General features: G+C 44.7%; 1 long non-coding RNA gene across 1 annotated transcript; it reads left to right on the top strand.

Annotated features, from left to right (window-relative positions):
• The first annotated feature begins 6,317 nt into the window (after positions 1-6,317).
• On the top strand, positions 6,318-26,816 carry LOC135179019 (uncharacterized). Its single transcript, XR_010303855.1, has 3 exons — positions 6,318-6,339; positions 18,696-18,779; positions 26,364-26,816. It is a non-coding gene; the product is annotated as an uncharacterized LOC135179019 (long non-coding RNA).
• Positions 26,817-27,662: the final 846 nt, after the last annotated feature.

The raw sequence follows: 27,662 nt of genomic DNA, 5'->3' as shown, positions 1-27,662 counted from the left end.
TAAAAAATAGCATAGTGGCACAAAAGAATTTCCAAAACCCGAAGCACCGTAGATGGTGGTATGAAAAATCAATACTGGAACTCGAAAGGCTGGATTTGTGTGAAACTGAAATTAGAAATTGCATTTCAAAACTTGCTGAAGGGAGCAGTTCCACAATAATGGGGAAACGTGGGTGGATGGAAAAGACTTCCCATGTCTCTTTTGTATGCTTCTCTATCAAAGTGACAAAGGACCAATTGTCTCCAAGTTATAGTAGTTGCAAGCTCGGAATGCATTAAAAAACATTCAGTTACACTGGGGTAGGATATATGTAAAATATGGTGCTGGTGCTTTAATTCCTGTCTGTTTCCTGATGCTCAAAGTAGCATTTGACTTTGTCTGGTTTGTTTCACCGCTGTATCAGACAAGGATAAAGAACATGTTCTTATAGGCTGGGTTCTACAGTGCTGCCTTTACAGGGGTCCTTATTCATCTAACCCTAGTGGAATGTTACCCGCTGATCTAAGTGAACCTAATTGTAAACTACAGTATGTAAGAAGATGAGAATTTCTGTTTGTTTCTGAAATGGGTGCCACCATTTGAAATTGGCTGGCAGCATGTGACTTAGCAGCTCTTACTTACCTTTTCCACATCCTTGTAGGGACAGTTCCTCTACCGTTGCATGAGTTTACTTTGTGTGTTTTACAAACCATACCCTTACCTCTTTACAAGGTAATTTTCGTTGCAACACCTGCCTGTGACAATGCAGTGAAAAAATGCACACCAAGACATGGATTCCTGGCAGCATCCTCTCCAAAGAACGAAGAGTGAAAAGGCTGACACTTGATCAGGTGAAATGGCTAATCCAGTCTGCGCTGAACTGCAAGTACAGCCTGCCTGCCATGGTGTTCCTGTGCCTTGTGCCAGAAGGGACTGGTCATGTACAGAGAGGCTGCTGATCAGTAGACCTGTCCAGCCATGGGGATGGGACAGGTACTGGAGGGACAAGAGGGACTAAGAGCTGGCTGCAAGAAGGAATGCAGGTTCAAGATAGCTGTTGGAGAAACTGACAAGTCTGAGCATCAGGTGCTAGAACCCACAATTATGGGCTTTGATTAGCCTATCTTCTTATGCCAAAGAAAATCCATCATAAGCTTATGCTGAAGTGAAACAAAAGCTTACATTTAAATACTTTGTGTCCTGTGCAAGAAACCCTGTAATGTTAGGGTTAAATACTCTCTGTGGGCACCCACAGAGAGCTGTGTCATGTCCAGGTGACAGTCAAGATCTGCTCTGCAGTGAAGACACTTTGGAATTATTTTTTTTGTCCTAAAAGCTCCTCAAAATCCATAAAGCCCTGTCATTTCTAGTATATTGATCCAGTGCTGACATGTGTTGTTTATAGAGATGGGAGCAGGCACTGATGCTAGCAAAGGCAGATCTATATCACTGCCTCACTCTTGTCCTGTGTGTTACATGTCAGCTGGCAAGTGTTGTGGCCATGTTGTAAAAACTCACCCTCTTTCCTAGCTCTGATGCTCCTTTGCTGAACGAGACAGTAATCTTTTCCAGGGGCTCCTTCCCTCAGGATTATCACAGTATCACCAAGGTTGGAAGAGACCTCATAGATCATCAAGTCCAACCCTTTACCACACAGCTCAAGGCTAGAGCATGGCACTAAGTGCCACATCCAATCCTGCCTTGAACAGCCCCAGGGACGGCGACTCCACCACCTCCCTGGGCAGCCCATTCCAGTGTCCAATGACTCTCTCAGTGAAGAACTTTCTCCTCACCTCAAGCCTAAATTTCCCCTGGCGCAGCCTGAGGCTGTGTCCTCTCGTTCTGGTGCTGGTCTCCTAAGAGAGCAACCTCCTCCTGGCCACAACCACCCCTCAGGTAGTTGTAGACAGCAATAAGGTCACCCCTGAGCCTCCTCTTCTCCAGGCTAAACAATCCCAGCTCCCTCAGCCTCTCCTCATAGGGCTGTGCTCAAGGCCTCTCCCCAGCCTCGTTGCCCTTCTCTGGACACGCTCAAGCATCTCAACGTCCCTCCTAAACTGAGGGGCCCAGAACTGAACACAGTACTCAAGGTGTGGTCTAACCAGTGCAGAGTACAGGGGCAGAATGACCTCCCTGCTCCTGCTGACCACACCATTCCTGATGCAGGCCAGGATGCCACTGGCTCTCCTGGCCACCTGGGCACACTGCTGGCTCATGTTCAGGCGGGTATCAATCAGCACCCCCAGATCCCTCTCTGTCTGGCTGCTCTCCAGCCACTCCGACCCCAGCCTGTATCTCTGCATGGGGTTGTTGTGGCCAACAACCCCATGGTGGCTTTGGTGAGTGCAAACAAATTGGAGTGTTGGTGCCCTCAGTCTTCTTTTTCAAAGTTCTTTTCTCATGATGCTTTGGAGTTTTCTGAGAGCCATTTTACTAGTGCCAGTTAAAAGAATGCCACGGAGATGACCCTAGCTGGTCAGATCCCTCTGTAGGTAGCACAGCATCCTTGAACCAGGGTGTGATTGTAAGTGCTGTGGCAGAGCATGCAGTAGCTCCAGTGTGGGTGACTGTCAACCAGAAAATCTTTTTTTCCTGAAAGTCAGTGGTGACTGCCTTGCCCTGTGAGGTACAACAGGCAGCTATAGCAGAGTTGGGTAGGTGTAGATGCATTACATTTGTTTAATGTTTAGTCTGAGTTTGGTTAACACAGGCACTAATATGTGAGTGGAAATCAGAGAAGGATTTTGGAAAGGGTCCTGTTCTTACCCACATTATAGCTAACCAAATGGACAGCAACAGAGTTTTCAGACATCTCTTTCAGAGAGGTCAAAAGTTTTCAGTGGAACTGGACTTACTGAAGTGTTTTTTGTTAGAGGTTACACACCTTTTTACGTTTCATGTGCAGGAACAAGAGCAGACCATAGAATCACAGAACCATAGAATCAACCAGATTGGAAGAGACCTCCAAGCTCATCCAGTCCAACCTAGCACTCAGCCGTATCCAGTCAACTAGACCATGGCACCAAGTTCCCCATCCAGTCTTTAAAGAAACCTGTATTACACAGGTCACTCCAGCAATCTTCTTACAACAAAAACACCAAGGCCCACTTTCCAAATACCCAATAGTTCCCTTCTTTCCCTATTTGTATGGAAACAATTCCTCCACCCCCACAAAAACCAATCAGCTCCCCCCCCCCGCCCAGGACAGAAAGCTGGTACTAAATGATCAATAAAATACACACAAAAATGTGTGACTTATTACATTTTATGCTTCATCCTGAAACCATTAAAAAAGTTCTTACAGCATTTTGGCAGTCTCCTCTAAAAAGCTGCTCTGTATTGGAGAGGGAGCATATGCACCATGTGATATGACATCTGCCACAGTAAGCAAGCTTTTAATTGAATATTTGAGGAAATAAACATGTAAAACCCGTGTAACTTGATGTCAAATAAGTTATTGTTGCCTCGAGGCTTTCTTGCTTTCCCCCCCTCCCCCCCCCCATTTTTATTTTTGGCAGGAAAGTTTGAAATATTGTACATATTGGAGACAGGAGCACTTCACATGCAATCGTCCATCAGGACAGAAAACATAACGTCGCATTATTGCTGCTACAGCAGCCCCCTCTTCCCCCCCCACAAACAGCTTGGCAGTTATCAAAGTGGCATTTGGGATCTGAGATTAACAATGTCTCTGCTCACATCTAAATATATGTATTGAGCACAGAGATCAAGAAAGGGTATTGACACACATTCCATTGACTGCTGTACTAGCACCAACTAGAAACATCTTACATCACCTCTGTGTTTTTCTTTTTCGCTCTTGTAGCTTTTCACAGCAAGCAGTGGGGGGTTTCTGTCTCACTCTCTCACAAATACACACTTACAGGCATAGGAAGCTTGTGCAGCATAGAAAGGAACAGTGTTGATCCACCCCTTCTTAACCTCACCATCTTCCATTGCTCCTCCTCTTTGCTTTCCCCTGTGCTGTACATTGGCTTTGGGTGGATGGCATGAATAGGGTCAAAGATGCACTCCTCAGCAGGGAGCATATCCCTCTCAAAAGACCCTTATTGCTAAATTTCCAACTTTTCTCTCATCTACAGTAGTTAGTGGCTTTTTAAGTCCTCAGTGACACACCTGCCAGTACGACACACTTCACTTCAGTGGTAGGGTGAGGGATTCCATTTTTTCCCATGCATTCAGTGTCTGGTGGTGCTTTAGATCTCACTTCTCACGTAGTGGCACCTGTGGGTCTCCTTGAGCAGTGTGCTCCATACTGAGAGTTCACTCTACAGGATCGAGTGTTCCCTCTGTCCTTTCTCCAGTTTACTGACAATGATGTCAAAAGTTGTGGTCTGTGCAGCTTCTTACAGGGTGGGTGAGATTTTGTGAGGCCCATATATTAGATGCTGTGCTGAAAAAAACCCAACAGCCAGACCTTGATGTTTTAAGTCAAATTCTCACTTCCTATGTGCTGATCTTATTGCCTTGTAATTCACTTGGAACAGGCCCTTCTCACACTTAAGAGTACTGTAAACTTCAATTTCTACAAGCTCAGCTGTGAAAAGAGTGAGAGCCTGGTCCAAGGGAGTTCCTCTTCCCATTAATTGTACTTTTCTGCTGTAGGATTACCTCATCTGTGTTTGACATGGATTTATCTTCTATAAGTCCATTACACTTCTGAGCCATGAACCTAACACCTCCTAGCTATTTAAAGTCTCTTCTCTAATTGTTGCTCCATTTTTAAGTTAAACTGTCAGGCAGGAAAGCCCTACCAGGTAGACACAGAAAATCAGACCATAGTGGCTCAGTCAGACTAAATGAAACACAGACTCAGCAGAGACAAGACACGTTGAGCAATTCCATCAAGGGAAGGCACAAGTACTGGTTAAAGTTCTCTACAGCATGGTCTTAGTCCCACTGCAGGATCTCAGTGTGCTTCCCATGTGTAGGATCCTCCTGCACCCTGAGCTCTGGGACTGCAGGGGAACTGTCGCAGCTTAAAGGGTGTTTAACAAGATGACTGAGTTCAGTTTGAAAGTGAGGAGCCTACACATTATGGTTCCCTCTGTAATATGTAATTGGTTATGAAATTCCATCTGTTTTGCTTCACTTCTTATTTTCAACTCAGCTGATAAAGCTCATAGCAGGGACACATGCCTGCTCTGGAAAAGCAGTTAGGAAAAGCAGTTAGGAAAAGCAGTTAGGAGGTTTAGAGGATTTGGTAACTGGGTAGGTGGAGCATGGGATGGATGACCAGGATGGAGAATGCTTGGTTTGTTGTTTTTGTTTTTTTTCTAGGAAAAGGCCATTAATAGTATGCTAAAAGGTTCTGTACTGAAACTGACACCTGAGATTAAGGATTTAGATATGAGTACTGAAACTAGGACAGATGAATAGCAGCCTGTGCACTCACCAGTCGCACTGTTTCAAGTCCTTGTCTAAAAGGCTTGATCACTGTGACTAAAATCTACTGCAGACTGGTTTTGATGAGGGTTTTCTGGTGGTGGTGGTGGGTCTTTGGTTTGGTTGGTTTAGTTTTTTATTGTTCCTCAAAGCAAGATGGGCTCAGGAATTGATTTTTGCTAAGTGAGAGCATGTGATTGAGAAGCAGAGCTGTGCTGTGAGGCATGGCCTTTGGCTGGCAGCTATACCAGGCTTCACCCTTAGGACAGGACACCTGTTCACAGGATGGTGTTCTCCCCTTCACACATGTCTTGGTTCTAGTTTAAATTTCCCAGAGACTCAAAATATAGCTAACAGAAGCAATACAATAATAAGATGCCTTCTCCTCTCCCCCCTTTTTTGGAAAGAAAGGAATTAGATGTAGAGAGGAAGAGGATAAAACCCCACACCCAAATAAATAGCCTTGCTTTGATTTGGAAGTTAAAAGAAAAAACTTTAACAATAAACAAAAGCTGTTTGAGGTAAGGGGAGTTACAAAGAGGTCTAGGGAAGGTAAATAAGATATATATATATATATATATATATATATATATATATAACAAGATTGATGGCAATGGATGGAGGTAGAATCAGGATTTGTCCACCACGTGGAAGGGTAGCCACATGGTAAGACAGGAGCAGCAGGAACCAGGGAGGTGCTACCAAGCAGGGAGGGGAAAGAAACAGGAAGCTCCTCTTGTTTTTTTAAAGGGGTTTAGACAGGAATTGGGAGTAAGCTAACCACTACACCTGAGGTCAGGTTCAGATCCACCCCCCAGGGAGGAGTCAGGAGGACCTGGGATCAGGTTCAAGACCACCTCCCAGGAGGGTTAAGGCTTTACAACACAATTTATAGACTTCTTTTATCAAGGCTCTCCATAATGACAGAAAGCAAGAGGACAAGTACATCCACAAGTAAGTGCCATTTATACTTTCTACTTTGTTGGCAGCAGAGGAAGGGATGGATTTAGCCTCACTAGATGCTTGAGGACACACACACCTAAACCCTGGCTCGTGTGATTAAGAGGAATGGAACATTTTAGCCTGGATGTGCATTTGGTCATCAGTGACCTCTGTAGTGATGTATCCTAGTGCAGGACAGTGTCCTGCTTTGGTCTGAAGTGTCATTATATGATACTGCCTAGAAGCACTACCTGGAGAGGCTGAGATCAGAGAAATGGTCCTAGTGATGGAAAGGAAGCAAGCAAGCAAAGACATTGATTTGCCTTGTGCATCTGTTGAGCTGGGAACTCAAAGCTAATGTGTAGATTGAAGCCATAGGAGGAAGAATGCAAACTCAGCCTTCCCATGGTCCATCTGAGGTCTCATGTGAAATGGGATTAAGAACACTGACAGACATGTTATGCTTAGAGATGTGTGTTTAGCTGTCTGATAGGTCACTGCAGTACAGATATCTCATTACCAGAGGCACCAGAAGGTGAGCCAAAAAAAAAAGAAAATAATCCTGTTGCAAGCCTTAAGCTCATTCCTGAGCTGAGTTATTCTAGAGGGGAGCAACTTTTCTGATGGGAGAAGGCTGAAAATGTGTGGTGCAAACCTATACTGGAAATCATGGTGACACTTGAAGTGGTAGACTACTTGAGACACAGTGAGTCTGAAGTAAAGAAGAGAAGGAGTAATTTTTTCCCCTTTGATTTTATGATTAGAAAAGCACACTGAATTACTTTACTTTTATACATTCTAGGAGACCAGTGTTGAAGATGGCTATGTTGAATCTGAGGGAGCTGGGGTTGTTTAGCCTAGAGAAGAGGAGGCTCAGGGGGGACCTCATTGCTGTCTACAACTACTTGAAGGGAGGTTGTAGCCAGGTGGGGGTTGGTCTCTTCTCCCAGGCACCCAGCAACAGAACAAGGGGACACAGTCTCAAGTTGTGCTGGGGGAAACTATAGGCTGGATGTTAGGAGGAAGTTGTTGCCAGAGAGAGTGATTGGCATTGGAATGGGCTGCCCAGGGAGGTGGTGGAGGCACCATCCCTGGAGGTGTTCCAGAAGAGCCTGAATGAGACACTTAGTGCCATGGTCTAGTTGATTGGCTAGGGCTGGGTGCTAGGTTGGCCTGGATGATCTTGGAGGTCTCTTCCAACCTGGTTGATTCTATGATTCTATGACCATATCTACTCTGTCACTCAGGGACTTGGGCCAAAATTTCAAATGAAAAAACAAACAAACAAAAAGGTCTAAAATGTGCTGCTGATTTGTTTGGTTTGTTTTTTTTTTAGTCAATTGTATATTTTACCATGTTTGTTGGGACCCTCACATCAGTTTGTCGTTGGCTACTTCAAAACAATCTATTTTTGCAGGACACAGTTGGTGTTGCCTGAGTGTCTCTTGCAAAGGAGAGAGCAGACATTAAGAGCATTAGTCTGCCATTAAAGCAAATGTTGAAATTGATTTCTTTGGATGCACATACAGATGACATAGTAGAAGCTGCTAATATCCTAACCACAAAATAAATAAAATGGCTATCTACAGCCCTGATAAGATTAGACAGCCTCTCTCTTAAACATGCCCCACTCCCCCCTTTCTCAAATGATAGGTGTGTTAATATAAACTTGAATATCGTTACCTACCCACTTTTGTGTGCTGTGGAAGGTTACAGAAGCCTCTGTGTAGCGTAAGCACACAAACTGTTGTAGCCTTGCCCCTCATTATTCTCAGGGGCAGTGTGGAGGAAAATCTTGTCTGACCCAGTTACACTTATTTGTCTTTCCAAAAATATTTTCCATATGGAGATCTCCAAGCCTGAGAGCCATCTGCGAGGACTTCTTGGGTTTCTTTTACAGAGAAGTCTCTGGAGGAAGCCCAAGTGCCAGACTGGGCTAGGCTGACAAGGTTTTTTTTTTCAGTGAGAAACAAGGGCATGTGTGTGGTGGGTCCTACTTGCCAGTCACTCAGTTTTGGGTAATTGCTTTGTCAGGGTGGTATGGAAATGCAGATGGGCTTTGTACTCCTTTAAGAATGTGGTTGCTTCAGGGTATCCAGGATGGATGCTTTCAAATTGCAGTCTTTGTCGTGGGTGTCCCATCCAGTCACTCTGATGTAACTCAGTTCTCTTGGCCATCCAGTGTCCCATCCAGTCACTCTGATGTAACTCAGTTCTGTTGGCCATCCAGTGTCCCGTCCAGTCACTCTGATGTAACTCAGTTCTGTTGGCCATCCAGTGTCCCATCCAGTCACTCTGATGTAACTCAGTTCTGTTGGCCATCCAGTGTCCCGTCCAGTCACTCTGATGTAACTCAGTTCTCTTGGCCATCCAGTGTCCCATCCAGTCACTCTGATGTAACTCAGTTCTGTTGGCCATCCAGTGTCCCATCCAGTCACTCTGATGTAACTCAGTTCTGTTGGCCATCCAGTGTCCCATCCAGTCACTCTGATGTAACTCAGTTCTGTTGGCCATCCAGTGTCCTGTCCAGTCACTCTGATGTAACTCAGTTCTACCATCCAGTGTCCCATCCAGTCACTCTGATGTAACTCAGTTCTACCATCCAGTGTCCCATCCAGTCACTCTGATGTAACTCAGTTCTACCATCCAGTGTCCCATCCAGTCACTCTGATGTAACTCAGTTCTGTTGACCATCCAGTGTCCCATCCAGTCACTCTGATGTAACTCAGTTCTGTTGACCATCCAGTGTCCCGTCCAGTCACTCTGATGTAACGCAGTTCTGTTGACCATCCAGTGTCCCATCCAGTCACTCTGATGTAACTCAGTTCTACCATCCAGTGTCCCATCCAGTCACTCTGATGTAACTCAGTTCTACCATCCAGTGTCCCATCCAGTCACTCTGATGTAACTCAGTTCTACCATCCAGTGTCCCATCCAGTCACTCTGATGTAACTCAGTTCTACCATCCAGTGTCCCATCCAGTCACTCTGATGTAACTCAGTTCTACCATCCAGTGTCCCATCCAGTCACTCTGATGTAACTCAGTTCTGTTGACCATCCAGTGTCCCATCCAGTCACTCTGATGTAACTCAGTTCTGTTGACCATCCAGTGTCCCGTCCAGTCACTCTGATGTAACTCAGTTCTGTTGACCATCCAGTGTCCCGTCCAGTCACTCTGATGTAACTCAGTTCTACCATCCAGTGTCCCATCCAGTCACTCTGATGTAACTCAGTTCTACCATCCAGTGTCCCATCCAGTCACTCTGATGTAACTCAGTTCTACCATCCAGTGTCCCATCCAGTCACTCTGATGTAACTCAGTTCTACCATCCAGTGTCCCGTCCAGTCACTCTGATGTAACTCAGTTCTGTTGGCCATCCCATGGTGTTTTCTTGTGCTTCCACCTTCTGAATGGCAAAGCTACACATGTGGAAACCTCTGAATTCCATTTAAGGGGGTTTTGCTTACTGAAGCTTTTTGAGGAACAAGAACTGGATATTGGATTCAAGTTTTGAAAGAGATAGGGAGGTGTCTGTGTGCCCAGAGAAATGTGATGTGGTGTGTATTCACTGATGCTACATCACCTTCTTTATATGAGCTCACCAAGATCATCAGGACACAGTGAACACTCAGGAGAGGTACAAATGGGTACTTTTGGAAACAGGGGGAGAGGAGAGGAGAGGAGAGGAGAGGAGAGGAGAGGAGAGGAGAGGAGAGGAGAGGAGAGGAGAGGAGAGGAGAGGAGAGGAGAGGAGAGGAGAGGAGAGGAGAGGAGAGGAGAGGAGAGGAGAGGAGAGGAGAGGAGAGGAGAGGAGAGGAGAGGAGAGGAGAGGAGAGGAGAGGAGAGGAGAGGAGAGGAGAGGAGAGGAGAGGAGAGGAGAGGAGAGGAGAGGAGAGGAGAGGAGAGGAGAGGAGAGGAGAGGAGAAAAAGGGAAAAAGGAAAGGGGAAAGGGAAAAGGGAAGGAGGCAACTATCATGAGCTTTTAGCAGAACTACTAATTGAGATCTGGACATTCTTAGTGTGATGTCCTGGGAAAGTGATTTGCTTCAAAGGCCTGCCTGTCATCTTTTGGAGACAGCAGTACCTCTGTTGAATGCTGCAGAGATCTGACAGCATAAGTACAGACACTGTCCTTCCTGCACACTTTAAGGGAAGCCACCACCACCTGTCTCTGTGTCCTATCTGTATGGAAAGCTTAATTGTGGACAAATCCTACCTTAGGGTGGGAGGGGGAACAGCTCTGTTTGGCTTTCCAGCTGCATTTCTTGGGAGTAGGAGATTGCAGACTAGAAGGCAGCCAGCAAGTTTTCAGTGTGTTGCTCAGATGTGGCTAGAAATGATCCTGTTGTAATGAGAGCATCAAATGTGTTATTTAAAGAGGCACTGAGGCTTTCTTTTAGCAAAAGGCACAGACATTAGAAGTTACCTTTTCACTAGCTTTGGAGAGCATAGTTTTTGTCCTAGTACTGAAGGGACTGCCCACTATGTGAGAAAGCCAGAGTCAGAAATGGAGGATATCAATATTATAGCCTCTGCAAAAGGACTGTACTGCCCTGGATTCCCAGGGTCCAAAGAAGCTGTCCTGACTCAGACTTCCACAGCAGGAGGTAAGAGTTCGGCCAAGCCAACCAGCTATCTGGCAACCTCTAGTCACCTTGCCAGGCATGATTTAGGAATTGCCTAAACAGGCAAATAAGTAGGCAGCATTGAGCTAACCTAAATCCTAGTGTGGACATGTTGTTGTTGTTGCAGCATGATTGTGGCTTTTCTGTGGTAGAAGGATTAGAGGTATCAAAATTCTGACAACTACCCTTCTTGAGCAAATGACACAACCTCTATGTGTACCTTCAGCATCCTTTGCACTAACCTAAGTGGGTGAATTGGTTCCTTCCAAAGGTGCAGGTGCTGTCTCTGAAAAATGGCAGCTCTTCCCCTCTCCTGCTGCCAAGTGGTCACACACAAGGCACATTCACAGCTTCAATAAATAATAACAAGTTCAGATGGACAGGAAGATCACAGTGATGTCAAGTAGAATGAAAGACACCCCAGAAATTTGGTGGGTTTTTTTTTCTGGCTAACATATCTTGTGATGTTTTGCTCAAATTAAAGCACACTGGGACCACAGAAGAGTAATAATTACACTTAATGAGGGGCAATTGAAAGGCATGAAGTAGTTCTTCCAAACAAGTTCTAATCGAAGCTGGAACCATACAGACACTGTGCTCAACAAGCTTCCTTATGAATAATGCACCTAATTACCATCTGCTTTTTTCATAACATGGATAAAAATGTGATCACATATAAAATCCTCACTGTGTTTCCTAGGATACAAGGTGATCCTCATTTCAGACTAGCTTGAAAGTGGCAAATGAGCAAACTCAATTTTAATAAAGCCAAGGAAACACATGTGAAATATAAAGAAGTGTCTTGGACTGATTTTCATACCAAGCCTAGTGAAGAACTTGGTAGCACAGGACCATAAGACACTGCACACCTGTGGTTTACAGCCCACGTGGAGGATGGCAGCACTTATCCTAATGGACAGTGTGAGAAAGTTTCCATACTAAACAACAAGACAGTAAACTCTACTAAAAGCTAATTTTTCAGCAATGTGAGCAAAAAGACAAGCATAAACGACTCTAATGATACAGGGTTTTTTTAGTTACCACCATAGTTAGCTAGCTTTTTATGTAGTGACACTACTAAGCAGGCTGCTTAGTGAAAACAGAGAAGGCTAAAAGGGTACTCATTTCAGTTGCATCAGCCTCACAGTGAAAGGCCTCTGTCACAGGATAAAGCCTTGCAAACAGTGTGATATTTGCAAGACACCCCAATCCTCATCCCATGTGAGAAGTGTGCCTTGTGCTGGATTAAGGAGGTCAACTGGAATCTTACAGTCTGAGCTCCCAATCCTCCCGGAGCTTACTCTCAAGCATAGTAGATAATTTCCACCAAACTATTCCCATTGTTTCAGTGATGTTGCTTAGATTAATTGAATGGGAATGGAAGATACTGCCTGCCCATCTCCTTATGTTCAAAAACAGTGGTGTTTTATGACATGAGAAACCTATGAGAAGGGGTAGAACTTCTCAGTGTTCATGGCTTGCATGCAGCATTAAGCATTAAGAAACATCTCAAGACCTGTATCTTCTCACTGCTTCATCTGTTTACACAGTAGACCGTGAAGATGCCAGGTGTAATGGGCAGGAGTGGGCTTCAGACAGTATGATTGCTCTGTTTCTCTTTTCCCCAGCATTTGAGTCTTAAAAACATTAAAAGCAGTTGCCTTGCTACTGTTAATGTGCTTGACTTCAAAAGGATCCCAATAGGAAACTAACCTCACCAAACAGGACATAGTTGGATCAATCTGTTCTCTCCAGCTCTTAGTTAAGAAGTTCAACCATGCTTTTCCCACGCCAAAGACAGAGAGCTGCAGCCCTGGTCTTGTGGACTTCTACTGCTGCCTTGAGACAAAGTGAGAGCTGTAAGAGAGAAAGAATAAAGCAGTTTTTCTGTAACTGAAGGGAAGTTCATCTTGTGCTTTGGAGAGCTTAGGAAGTGCTCCAAAAATCAAAGCTCCAACTATGTCTGAGGCGCCCCGTGAGGTAACTCTTCCTGTTCTTTCCATTCTCCAAAGTGGAGAGGGAAGGAGGAAAATGCAACAGTGCAGTAAGGCTGAATGGGATTACATATTCTGCTGAAGGAGCTTGTGCATACTAAAGGCAAAAGGCTCAGCAACGACTGTGACTGTGTATCTCTCAGCAAAGTGTTGCAGATACTGCTGAGCCTGGTAGCCTTCCAGCTCTCCTCCTCCCACATTCTTCTGCCCTGAGAAACCTGCCCTTCACTGGTCATTCTGGAGGAGGGCTGAAGGTAGGGTTAATCCTGATGGGGAGTGTTGGCTCTGGCATCCCAGGTCCTCTTGACTCCCCACTGACCAGCCCCCCTCCAAAAAACTCTGCGAGGCAGGCACAAGATTCATGTGCACACTTCTGTCCTCTTTACAACCTCCTCTTTGCCAAGGACTGTGTATTTGTTTTAGTTAAAGAAGCTTGTGACTGAAAACAGCTGCAGACTGAGTGGAAAAATAACACCTAAAAATAGCCCCAGCCTGAGAGCACAATGTGCATTGATTTTACTATGAAGAGTACAAGAACAGGGAGATGGTGACTAGGCTGGTATGTTCTAATACATCTCACCCTGCCATATTTAGAGTTCATGTAGTAAGCCAGGCAGCCAGCTCAGTCCATGTAGGTATTTGACTGCTTTGGAAGAGTTCCCAGCAGAGCCACTCTGACTACAACAAATGAATGTGGTATTTTTATAAGCTGACAGTGAGGAAATCACCCCACAATGTTACCATCTTCTGCAGAGCACAGAGAACACCTCACTGCTGAATAAGGAAGACAAATCTCTCGCTGAGTGCTTCCACTTAAAACATTTTCCTACAGTAAATTATCAAGTAGGTTATATCATCTCCTCCCCTCTGCTGTGTGTTGGGCTGGAACCTGAAGGGAAATCCAGTTCTAGATGCAGACCATAGACCTAGATGCATTCACTTAGAATCACAGAATGGTTTAGGTTGGAAGTGACTTCAAAGATCATCTAGTTCCAGTCCCCCGCTATAGGCAGGGACACCTCTCACTAGAACAGGTCACTCAAGGCCTTATCCAGCCTGGAACACCTCCAGGGAGGTTGTGGATCACATTATGTGCTTCTGTCATCCACAGCCTCCCTGGGCAACCTGTGCCAGTGTCTCACCACCCTCACAGTAAAGAACTTCTTCCTAACATCCAGTTTAAATCTCCGCTCTTCCAGTTTAAACCCATTACTCCTCATCCTGTCACTACAAGACCTTGTAAATAGTCCCTCCTCAGCCCTCCTGTAGTCCCTCTTCAGATACTGGAAGGCCACTCCAATATCTCCTCAAAGCCTTCTCTTCTCCAGCCTGCAGAGCCCCAACTCTCATAGCCTTGATTCATAGCAGAGCTACTCCAGCCCTCTGGGCATCTTCGTGGTCTCCTCTGGACTGGCTCAAGCAGTTCCATGTCTCTGACAGTTCAATTTCTCTTATAGTTTTGCCAGCTTCAACAAGCCAAGCCTATACAACAGCTCAACAGAAATATCTGTTCAGATTCACTACCATAGACTTCAGAGGTGCTAGTAGAAGGCACAACTACACCAGAAACATTGTTTTTGTGTTATGACAACTATGACTACCCACTCCAGAGGTTGGTGTTAGGAACTTGTGCTCCTGTTTTAAGAGAAGGCAGATATAAAATAAGGACACTTGTCCATAAGAGCCTATCCCAGCATGAACCTGCTCCCTGCCTGGCCTTAAATCCATGGAAACTGAGGATGAGTGTTGAAGAATCACCTTTTTCTTTTTCTAAGACTAACCCAAGTAATGACAAAAGCCCCAGTTTTAAAGACAAAAGTGAAGTCAGTTCCTGCACCTGTGGTTGACAATGACTATACCTCTGCCTTCAGCCTTTTTTTCTCCTTAGGCTTTGAGATGTTACTGGTTCATTAACTGAGCAGTGTGAATCCACTCTGAGAGGCACAAAAGTGCCCTGTCAGGAGTTTTAAATTGTTTCTATGCCAGTTACAGGTCTAATATCACCCTAACAGGGCCCAGTCCTGTTCAACATCTTTATTGATGACCTGGACGAGGGGATTGAGTCCAGCATCAGTAAGTTTGCAGATGACACCAAGCTAGGAGCAGGTGTTGATCTGTTGGAAGGTAGGAGAGCCCTGCAGAGGGACCTGGAGAGGCTGGATGGGTGGGCAGAGGCCAATGGGATGAGATCTAACAAGGCCAAGTGCAGGGCTCTGCACTTTGGCCACAACAACCCCAAGCAGTGCTACAGGCTGGGGACAGAGTGGCTGGAGAGCAGCCAGGAAGAAAGGGACCTGGAAGTACTGGTAGATAGTAGGCTGAAGATGAGCCAGCAGTGTGCCCAGGTGGCCAAGAGAGCCAATGGCATCCTGGCCTGCATCAGGAACAGTGTGGCCAGTAGCACCACACTGCTAGAACCCTCACAGCTTGACAAAATAAATGTGAATGAAAATACTAACCAAACCACAATCCATTTACCTGGACAGACACAGGTGTGTGTGTGTGTGTGTGTGTGTGTGTGTGTGTGTTCAAGGGCTGTCCACTTTACCAGAACTAGCATTTTCATTTTTCCAAGTAAAGAAAGCTTGTGCATGACACAGCCCTGGGATCCAAAACGAGGCAACCTAACCTCACTAACTATAGAGTGAAGGAAATCAATTTCTGTTTAGGATACTTGTAATTAATCCATATAGTTAAAAAAAAAGAATTAGTGTTGGAAAAGCATAAATAATGAATAACTAAGAAATAAGAGCAATCTGGCCATAGATTTCCCAGGAGGAGAAAGAAGATAAAGTATTTGATGTAAATTATTTGCTCAGCTTTATTAAGAGCAAAACCAAGTGGAACTGGAATGACTGCATGGTTAATGAGTCAGACCTAAGTGATACTGTACTTATTGGAATAGATGATTGGGACAGATACACAAAAAGAAGGCAAAATGTGTGCAGACAGCAGATAAAATGAAAGCATGCCACAGCGTTTGTGCTGTAGGAGAGAGAGCTGTAAGCAAAAATTGCTGAAGGTAAGTTAGAACTTGTATAAAAACTACAGATAAAACAAGACCTAAGGCTAAACCAAGGAAAATGTAAGAGTGCTATACACAGTCAGAAAGTCTTTCTGTATGTGATTTGCATGTATGCACATCCTGGGAATTTCTTATGAGGCTTGTAAGTTGCTTGGGTTTAGAAACTGTTGCTGCAAACTGTTTTCTATGAAAATGTCATGAAGGCTTTGGGTTCCTGTGGGCCTTGATAATGAAAGTAAGCAGTGGTTTGGGTTTGGTTTTTGGTTTTTGGGTTTGTGTTTTTTTTTTTTTTGGAAGGAACAAGTCCCCAGAAAAAGGTTAATGAATCTAAGAAAAACTTTGACCACGATCTGAGTCCATGGTTAAACCCAAAGGCATGAGAGTTTCACAGAATGCTAGACTTCATTTGTTAAGAACATCAGATGAACATCTCCAGGGAGGTAGTTTAAAACCTAAGTGCTAGGGTAAAGTGGCACCAGGTACAAGGACTCATGAAGCAAAGGGGAAATGGCAGTCTAGGCAAGGAAGTGGAAAGGAAGAGGTAAAAGAACTCCCAGCACCATCAGAGGCAAGTTAGAAGAAGCTTTGTCAATGAGATCTGAATTCAGTACCTAAGCAAACAAAGAGAAACTTCAAGCTATCAAAGTCCTGATTTTAAGCCAATATTGACATGTTTAATAAGAGAATAAACATATTTCCATGCAGTCAGCTACAATACAGTATGAAGTGTTTCTCCCACGATGCACTAGACACCACATTAACCTGAATGTTGAGTAATAAAGTTAATCAAATATCTATGCAGCATGACAACCACATATGCTGAATTATACTGAGTCCTCTAAAGATTGAGCCTCTGGCAGTATTAATTGGTTGCCTGAATTCGTTTTCTGCCATTGTTTTTAGTTTGCATACAGTGTCTTCAGAATGGCTTTTAGGGCTTCAATAGTCCTGATATGAAAAGGAAATCCTCATAAAGCAGTCTAAAATCCCACTGTATTAATGCTGTTTTGTTTTCTTTCTCATAGGACACAACAGTTTGCCTCTTGGTGTCTGATAAATGCTTATAAGTGTCTGAGGGCTGGGTGTCAAGAAGCAAGGGACAGCCTCTTCTCCTTGTGCCCTGTGATAGCACAAGGGGCAATGGATGTAAACGACAGCACAGGAAGCTCTGTCTCAGCATGAGTGTGGTGGCAGGCCTGATGGGGCAAACATGAGCTTATCCATTCCCAGACATGTTTGCCTGCCCCCCCTCCTTCTGTGCTGGGGAAAGCAACCTTGGGAGGGGAGGGCAAAAGCCCTGGCTTTGGCTAATGTGGTGAGACCTGGCAAAGTACCATTCCTATTGACTAATCGATGTCCAATGCCCCACTAGGCACAGGCTGGATGTTGATAAAGGGATGAGCAGGTAGCACGAGGCTGCTGCCACCTCATTTTGCATCCCAAATTTGCCTGAAGAGCTTACCAGGAACAGGCTCCAAATGCCTGCAGGCAGCCCCCAGCATGACACTGTGCTGAGACCGTGCACACCTCAAGACATCCTGCCTGCCCCTGAGAGTCTTCCTGCTAAGACTACAAGTCCTGGAGAGACACAGATCATCCAGAGGAGCTGGGGGCGAGGCAGGGATGGTCTGCATCTTTCCCCAGAGGCTGGGGAGAAATCAAGTCTCAGCAGCCAATCAAACAGTGCTCCACCTGCTCTGGGTACTGTCTGATTTACAGTTTTGTGAGTAAATACTTAAAAGCCTCTTCCAGTATAATATTTGCATTTGCCACTTTAAGAAATAAGTGCTCTAGTTTTGCCTGTGCCCTGCGTGTCTAAATCTCCAACCTGGGCATTGTTTTGAACCTGTGAGTAAGTTTCTGGTGAGTTTTAATGTTAATAAACAGTTTTCATAGTTATCAACAATCATTGCCTGGGTAGCAACATTAATACAGTTTTGCATAATCCTTCACAATGAGGAAGAACTTCTTCACTGTCAGGGTCACAGAGCGATGAAACAGGGTCCTCAGAGGGGTTGTGGAGCCTCCTCTGGAGACTTCCAAAGCCCATCTGATTGTGTTCCTGTGTGACCTGCACTGGATTATATGGTCCTGCTCTGGCATGGGGGTCGGACTTGATGAAGGCAAGGTTGGACGTGGCACTTGGTGCCATGGTGTAGCCTTGAGCTCTGTGGTAAAGGGTTGGACTTGATGATCTGTGAGGTCTCTTCCAACCCTGATGATACTGTGATACTGTGATCTCTAGAGGTCCCTTCCACCCTGTGATCCTGTGATCCTGTGTAGGACTATATCAAAGTTTTGTAGGTATTTATGCACTAGTTTTGTATCTCCTTTGTCCCACTCTGTAGAACAAGCCCTGAGCTGAGGAAATGTCTGGACAGTGCTTCTCTGCCATGCATACAAAAGGACCTTCTCTGAAAACACAAAACTTCTTGAGTGATGGCACTGGGATGCTGAAGGAAAGCCCTTCTTTGATCACAGATACAAAACTTGGTTTTCTCCAATTAATTTCCACAAACTAGTGATTCCAGAAGAGGACTTACCCTGTAGTCAGAGTTGATTAACAAAGCACCCTGCAAACCAGCTTACTCATGATACTTTCAAGCACACCACCTTATGGATGCTTGGTTCATGACCTGAACTCAGGCTGTGGTCTGTGGCAGGGCTATGAGACACTACCCCTTGGCTAAGGTCCCTGGCACAATTCTCCATTCATCTTGCAGGTGGGAGGAACATCAATGCTTGATGGAAGGTTCTGTGAACTGAACACTGGATCTGGCACCCTAATTTGATTAACTAGGAGACAGGTAATTTCTGGTAAAGTACTAAGACAATACTTGTTTCTGTCACTTATCAAGAATCAAATTTCCTGGGTTTAGAGTTAAAAAAAAAAGCTCAGCAAAAATAGACTTATAAAAAAATTTAGGTTTAGCTTAATCTCCCAGCATTCTGTCTGCTCAAGTAACCAAATGATCTTCTCCCAGACAACCAGCAACAGAATAAGAGGACACAGTTAGAAGTTGTGCAGGGGGAGGTCTAGGCTGGATGTTAGGAGGAAGTTCTTCACAGAGAGAGTGATTGGCGTTGGAATGGGCTGCCCAGGGAGGTGATGGAGGCACCATCCCTGGAGGTGTGCAAGCAAAGCCTGGATGAGGCACTTGGTGCCATGGTCTAGTTGACTGGATAGGGCTGGGTGCTAGGTTGGCCTGGATGATCTTGGAGGTCTCTTCCAACCTGGTTGATTCTATGATTCTATGTTTCTATGCCTCCAAAAATGTTTGTGAAGTTAAAGAAGAGTTCTTTTTACCATGGTTTCTCTATTTTTAGATAAACACTGACATACATGGAATAGAATCTTGAACATCTCCAGGGATGGTGACTCCACTACCTCCCTGGGCAGCCCATTCCAATGCCAAACACTCTCTCTGGCAACAACTTCCTCCTAACATCCAGCCTAGACTTCCCCCCTGGCACAACTTGAGACTGTGTCCCCTTGTTCTGTTGCTGGTTGCCTGGGAGAAGAAGCCAACCCCCACCTGGCTACAACCTCCCTTCAGGTAGTTGTAGACAGCAATGAGGTCCCCCCGAGCCTCCTCTTCTCCAGGCTAAACACCCCCAGCTCCCTCAGCCTCTCCTCATAGGGTTTGTGTTCCAGGCCCCTCACCAGCTTTGTTGCCCTTCTCTGGACACGTTCCAGCACCTCAACATCTCTCTTGAATTGAGGGGCCCAGAACTGGACACAGCACTCAAGGTGTGGCCTGGCCAGTGTTGAGTACAGGGGAAGAATAACCTCCCTTGTCCTACTGGCCACACTGCTCCTGATACAACAAAATAAAGTGAATGTGTGTTTATGTCTTTGAATTTAGTGCATCCAGTTCTTTATTCTTCCTCATTTCCATTTTCACTGATACAGAACTTCCCAGATTCTCTGCTGCCAAGCACAGTAAAGCTTTAGATTACCTTTGTGCCTTTTTTTTTTTTTAAGCTTTCACTTTCTTTAGTTTTGCTCCTTGTGCCTTTGAACAGTCCTTGCTGTAATTTTCAGGATTTGAAGTTTATGCCAAAGTTTGTGCCAAAATTTCAGGGAATTTTTAATCAGCTTCTTCAATTAGCAGCAATCAGTCTATCGTAAGAGCACAGTGTCTTCCCTAAGAACGACAAACTGAATCTTAGTAGGATCCCTAACAATAACCCTTTCTGCCTTCCATCTAACCATGCAGTAGCCCCAAATTAGCTTTATCCAGGCAAAGAAAGATGCAGCTGAGTCTTAATGAGCCCATACATATGTTTTTAGAATTGGTTATCCTTCAGGTGCACTGCAGGTCACTGAAATTCCCCATTGTCACAATCTGGAACCAGAGCTATACTGGAACAAATTTGGAGGCAGAAATCTCGGTGATTCAAAGAGAATTGATTCAATTTCAGCTCTTCTAGTTTTAAGTCTTCTCAGCACCTCTCATATTTTCTCTTGTCCCAAATTTGCCTGCTTGTTTGATGCCATTTGGCATATTGAACTCTTCTTAGATAACCAATGTCCTCTGTTACATTGAGAAATTTCCTCAGGCTGTGCCAGGGGAAATTTAGGCTGGAGGTGAGGAGAAAGTTCTTCACTGAGAGAGTCATTGGACACTGGAATGGGCTGCCCGGGGAGGTGGTGGAGTCGCCGTCCCTGGGGCTGTTCAAGGCAAGGTTGGACGTGGCACTTGTTGCCATGGTGTAGCCTTGAGCTCTGTGGTAAGGGGTTGGACTTGATGATCTGTGAGGTCTCTTCCAACCTTGGTGATACTGTGATACTGTGAAACATAACATTTAAACTACATCTTTGTTTCTTCATATCTGCAAAGACATACAGAATGAACTGGGTTTTGGTTATAAACATGCTCCTCAGATGTTCTGCCTGGCATTTTCTTGCCTTAATTTGCAGAGTTAAATGCAAGGTACTTGTAAGGGGGAAATGAAAGAACAGAGCTGCAAGTGAAACAAGTTGGCTTCTTGACAGCCAGGTGAGATACTTAAAGCTGACTCAACCTAATTCAAATCCACATTGTCCTCAAAAGGAGCCTGCCCACATTTCTCTGATCCTGACCATGTGTTAGCCCAGCTGATCACAGAGGTGGACAGTTAAGTGGATTGGCTTTTCACGAGGAGGAGCTGCCACAGCTAGCCTAGTCCACACACTTAATACTTTTGGCTGACTAGATAAGGTTAAGTGGATTTCTGTTCACTTAGTTGTCTTGCAGTTTCCTGAGCTGTTAGTTAACAGCCATATACAAAGAGTGTCAGCATTCACAGGGTGGGTGAAAGCAGTAAAATTTGTAAAGCCATCTAGGTTTCAGATTGGTTTGGAATTAAATGTACTATAACAATAAGGTTATTGTTAGTCTTCCACTGAATACTCCCATTTTGCTTCAGAGACCAATAGCCGCAAGAAAAGACATCTGAAAACTCATTGTATTATTATTTATGATACATCCACAGCAAATAGAGGAGAAATGCCACAACAATAATTTAAACATACTCAGTTCTAGCACAGAAAGCAAGATCAAGCTAATGAAATCCGTATTATCACTTTCTGTACAAACCACACACTGTTCTAATGCGCTATAAATTGCAGTCCCATGAAAGACTTGATTGTGCATATATGTATGCATGAGAGGGGAGAGGGAAATAGAGGAGATGCAGAGAGTCCTCCTGCCTCTTGGGACTTATTGCAAAACCCCTGTTAGCTCCAAGCAGCACTGGGGCAGGGAGTTTCGTGCCTCTGTGCAATGTCCAAGTATAAAAATGTGAGGGAACATAGAGCTGCTGTTGCTTTGTTTCCTAAAAGAGGTCTGGTGAGACAGTGTAGGTGTGAGGAGGAGTGATTTGGTGCAGAGCATTCCTCTCTGTTCTGCTCTGAACCTCCAAGAGACGTACTGTCTCAGCTGATCAGATTCCTGTAACAACACAGCTTCCAGGTATACATGTGCTGCTCCTTCTCTGCTCCATATCCAGTGATGGGCATGGCTTGAGGCCACATTCTAACACTGTGCTTCTAGGAAGAGTGCTGTTTTTAGTGTCAGTGCAATGTTGGTTTAAAAGAGACATAAAGAATTACTGTGTTTGCTGGGGTCCTCAGCTTTCCTGGACTCTTTTCAAGCTGTTTCAGAAGCCAGTATGTGCAAAAAAGAAAAAAAAGCTGTCTGTAAGTTTGTGACTATGCTGCAACAGTTCAGAACACAAACTCTATGAGGAGAGGCTGAGGGAGCTGGGGTTGTTCAGCCTGGAGAAGAGGAGGCTCAGGGGGGACCTCATTGCTGTCTACAACTACCTGAAGGGAGGTTGTAGCCAGGTGGGGGTTGGTCTCTTCTCCCAGGCAACCAGCAATAGAACAAGGGGACACAGTCTCAAGTTGTGCCAGGGGAAGTATAGACTGGATGTTAGGAGGAAGTTGTTGACAGAGAGAGTGATTGGCATTGGAATGGGCTGCCCAGGGAGGCGGTGGAGACACCGTCCCTGGAGGTGTTCAAGAAAAGCCTGGCTGAGGCACTTAGTGCCATGGTCTAGTTGACTGGATAGGGCTGGGTGCTAGGTTGGCCTGGATGATCTTGGAGGTCTCTTCCAACCTGGTTGATTCTATGTTTCTATATGGAGCTGGAGCTAGTTGATGAAGCTGTGCTGGAGAGTGACAACTCGTGGAACTTGAAACGTTGCCCTAATATTTACCATGATGATGGCCAGGTATCAACCTTGATAATTTCCTCATGGGTTCAACCAGTTTCTTGGGTTTGTGAAAGCTGCTGGAATGGACCAGATCTGCCAAAACGACTTGCATTCTGTTGGGTGATGGAGGTGACTGGGTCTGGAAGAGCATAACAGGCAGAGGAGTGGCTTAAAAAGAGCTAAGGGAATACCTTAAAATATTGTTCTCAAGTATTCGGTCGGAAGAGTTTTGCTGGCTTATAGTGCCTGTCACAGCTGTTTTCCTGGAATGTTCTTTCAAGATAGTGACTGGCAAAGTTTACTGAAAGCAGTACATTTTAAATCAGGCAAAAAAAAAATATAGCTTCTAGCACAGACAACTCTGATTCCAAGAGATGCTTGCATGCAGTCCAGAAATAGGAGGAACTTATTAGCCTAATAAATTGGATATTAATTAGTTGCATAACAAAATTTATTCATCCTCATGCTTGCAGAAGGTTGTCTAAAATGGGTAATTTTTTTCCAAAAAATAAACACATCTCAATATGTCATCTCTGGGAGAATTTGGACACAAAGTTAACACTGTAATATATTGAATTATGTATTTGCTATCAGCAGCTTTGTAATGTATAGAGTTACTTCATTTCCCCAAACTCCACAGTACTAGTGGCAATGCAGAAAGCCACTCATTTCCATTAGCTGTGTACTTTCTGCAGTGTAGGGTGGATGACTGTTCAAGGCTAAAACTTCAGTTCTTCATTATTAAAAAATACCAGTCCTTGCTGTAGAAGCTGATGATTCAATAAGAATTGTCATTACAATCAAAGCATAATGGCAGTTTTACACCCTTTACAATGGCTGCCAAGAAACTATTTATTCAGCTAAAGAATTAAATCTTTGTTTGTAAGCTCTTTCTTGTCCACAATAGAAATAAAAGTGTGTGACTTGGCTCACATGCAGAGAGCAGTCTGGCTATTTTACTGAGTGGAAAAATAGGTCTTCATACAGAAAGATTTGAGATACATAAAACAATTATTTATCCATATGTGCCCCTGTAAAACCCAGTGCTTAGCTCCAGTGAGGTTATTGATTGCTCTTTCTCTTTATTGCAGGTGATATTGTAGAATCACAGAATGTTTGGGGCTGGAAGGGACCTCAAAAGATCATCCAGTCCAACCCCCCCTGTCATAGTAAGACCATCTATACCAGATCACACAGGAATGCATCCAGGCAGGTCTTGAATATCTTCAGAGGGGGAGTGGTTGTGGCCAGGAGGAGGTTGCTCTCTTCTCTCAGGTGGCCAGCACCAGAATGAGAGGACACAGCCTCAAGCTGCGCCAGGGGAGATTTAGGCTGGAGGTGAGGAGAAAGTTCTTCACTGAGAGAGTCATTGGACACTGGAATGGGCTGCCCGGGGAGGTGGTGGAGTCGCCGTCCCTGGAGCTGTTCAAGGCAGGATTGGACGTGGCACTTGGTGCCATGGTCTAGCCTTGAGCTCTGTGGTGAAGGGTTGGACTTGATGATCTATGAGGTCTCTTCCAACCCTGATGATACTGGGATACTGTGATACTGTGATACTCCACAACCCCCCCTGGGCAGCCTGTTTTGGTGTTCTGTCAACCTCACAGTGAAAAAAAAAAAATCCTCATGTTTCCTTGGAACTTCCTATGCCTCAGCATCCACCCATTGCCCCTTGTCCTGTCGTAGGGCATCACTAAGAAGATCCTGCCTCCAACCTCTTGGCATAAGGGCAGTGAAGCGGGTGAGAGGCCTGGAGCACAGCCCTATGAGGAGAGGCTGAGGGAGCTGGGGCTGTTTAGCCTGGAGAAGAGGAGGCTCAGGGGGGACCTCATTGCTGTCTACAACTACCTGAAGGGAGGTTGTGGCCAGGTGGGGGTTGGTCTCTTCTCCCAGGCAACCAGCAACAGAACAAGGGGACAGAGTCTCAAGTTGTGCCGGGGGAAGTATAGGCTGGATGTTAGGAGGAAGTTGTTGCCAGAGAGAGTGATTGGCATTGGAATGGGCTGCCCAGGGAGGTGGTGGAGTCACCATCCCTGGAGGTGTTCACGCAAAGCCTGGATGAGGCACTTAGTGCCATGGTCTAGTTTACTGGCTAGGGCTGGGTGCTAGGTTGGCCTGGGTGATCTTGGAGGTCTCTTCCAACCTGATTGATTCTGTGATTCTATGTTTAATATACAGAGCACCATAAAGAACCTGGAGGCTCTGTGAATTTTGGGGGGGCAATTGTTTTGTGTGTTACAAATGTGGTTTTATAAATGGATTATGCACTATGCTGTTGGCCTTTTTTATTTCAACCCTGACCTTTTTCACAAATTTCTAAGTTATAAGTGAAAATACACAAACTGCATATGATCAACTTCTGTAACTTGTGCAGGGAATCGAGTTAGCCTCTAAACACACCAAGTTTATTTGTTCATTTATTTATTTTTAAAGTCTAATTAGAGAAAGGAAAAGGGTGTCAAGAGTCTTTAGTGATTCACATTTTAACAGCCAGGTTATAATTTATTAATTCCCAACTTATAAAATTTTCACAACCTCTTTCCACAGGAGTCCAAGAGCGACTCAAGTTTATTTATTGTTTCTATGTAGGGTGTCATTAAATATTTGTTATCTCCTAAAGTTTGTTGGGAAACGGGATTATTTTCCACATCAAATCACACCGATGCTAATGGGGAAAGCATTAGATGTTGACCCAGCAAATGAAACTGTAAAATATGAGGCTCATTGTTGTTATGACATACAGACACATTTTCTGTGCTCCTTAGTAAAACTATCTTAATCAAACTCATTGTATTTTAGTCATGTTTTAAAATAATTGCACCAGGATACGAACCCCCATGAATATATAAAAGCAACAAGTTTCACTTGGATATGCTCAATTTAACTTTTTTTTTAAAGAGAATTTTCCAATTGGTCTCCTTTGATGTTTAAATTGGTCACCTACCAAGAGAAACAAACAAACAAACAAACAAACAAACACACTGAGAGTTGTTTGTGGCCAGTAGGACAAGGGAGGTTATTCTTCCCCTGTACTCAGCACTGGTCAGGCCACACCTTGAGTGCTGTGTCCAGTTCTGGGCCACTCAATTCAAGAGAGATGTTGAGGTACTGGAACATGTCCAGAGAAGGGCAACAAAGCTGGTGAGGGGCCTGGAACACAAACCCTATGAGGAGAGGCTGAGGGAGCTGGGGGTGTTTAGCCTGGAGAAGAGGAGGCTCGGGGGGACCTCATTGCTGTCTACAACTACCTGAAGGGAGGTTGTGGCCAGGTGGGGATTGGCCTCTTCTCCCAGGCAACCAGCAATAGAACAAGGGGACACAGTCTCAAGTTGTACCGGGGTAGCTATAGGCTGGATGTTAGGAGGAAGTTCTTCATAGAGAGAGTGATTGGCATTGGAATGGGCTGCCCAGGGAGGTGGTGGAGTCACCATCCCTGGAGGTGTTGAAGCAAAGCCTGGATGAGGCACTTAGTGCCATGGTCCAGTTGACTGGCTAGGGCTGGGTGCTAGGTTGGCTTGGATGATCTTGGAGGTCTCTTCCAATCTGGTTGATTCTATGATTCTATGATTCTTAAAGCTTCCCAAGATACTACTTCTGTTATATTTTCCAAGGGGGCAAAAAAAGTGAATTCTTCATCTAAAGAATATTTCTGCACATTCTCATTTCCAACTCTTTGTATTTTATTGTAGATTTTCCAGTATGGAAGGTAAAAGTGTCCCATCATGGGGTTCAATGTTCTGTCCCTCTAGCAGTTACTCTTACCTGGAAAATTGCTGGGAGAAGTCTCCTTTTCCTCTGGTTCTTTTGGATCTGCAGTCCACAGCTTGCCACAGTGGACACGTCCCTAATTCACAGAAGTTTTACTGGGACAAGGTCATTTTTAATAGTCTGAAACTAGAAGTAGGATTCCAGATGTTACCTGCGAAGTCCACCTGCTAGGGTGGACTTCCTGTGCTCTTTATCACCAGTGGCAAGAGTTGATATAGAAAGTGGAGTTAAATGGACAATTCATCTGGCCAAGCATAAATGTTTACCGTGGGATGTGAGGGACTGTTCCCTGGGTTCTGCTGATTGTCTCTAAGCTGAGAGAGTCTGAGGTCTGGCTCAGACTCTTTGTGTTTGCAGATGTCATAAGTCATCTGTGAAATCAGAATGCACATTCCATGTTGCTACCTATTTGTGTCTTTGGTGAGTAATGAGGGGTTGAGGGCTTTATATCTTCTGCCTTTCTGATAATAAATAAATAAATGACAACTAAAACGTTTTACACCAAATAAGACTCAGTAGTTTTGTTTTAGGAACCACAGAGCAAATGACTGCAGTAGATCTGGGGGGTTGTGGAGTCTCCCTCTCTGGAGACATTCAAAACACACCTGGATACCTTCCTGCGTGATCTGGTATAGGTGATCCTGCTCTGGCAGGGGGGTTGGACTGGATGAGCTTTTGAGGTCCCTTCCAGCCCCTGATATTCTGTGATTCTATGATCCAGCTTGAGCTTTCCCCACATAGCAAGCCAGACTGAAAGATATAGAAGAGTGACCCTTTATGTTCACATGATCACAGGATGTTAGGGGTTGGAAGGCACCCAAGGAGATCATCGAGTCCAAGCCTCCTGCCAGTGCAGGACACTACTAAATGTTAGCTCACATTTAAAGAATTCAAAACCAAGAGATTGGCTTCTGTTCCTCTGGGTGCACCTCTGCATGTGAGAAAATGGACAGCAGACTGTTGACTGGATAGGTCTGGGTGCTAGGTTGGACTGGATGATCTTGGAGGTCTCTTCCAACCTGGTTGATTCTATGATTCTATGATTCTATGAAGACTAAGGAACATCCCCATGCTTTCTGATACCCAGCACAAACTGCATCTGGCAAATCCACTAGCCACATCACATCCAGCACATCACACTTGGCAGTGAGCTCTGTCTTCACTGCTCTAGGCTCTCCCTGATTTTGAGATGCCTCTTCATTTCCTTATTCATTCACAAT

Source organism: Pogoniulus pusillus, chromosome 10 (assembly GCF_015220805.1).
Source record: "Pogoniulus pusillus isolate bPogPus1 chromosome 10, bPogPus1.pri, whole genome shotgun sequence".
Classification (NCBI taxonomy): domain Eukaryota; kingdom Metazoa; phylum Chordata; class Aves; order Piciformes; family Lybiidae; genus Pogoniulus; species Pogoniulus pusillus.
The sequence above is the reverse complement of the archived record's forward strand: the minus strand, read 5'-3'. Positions and strand labels throughout refer to the sequence as shown.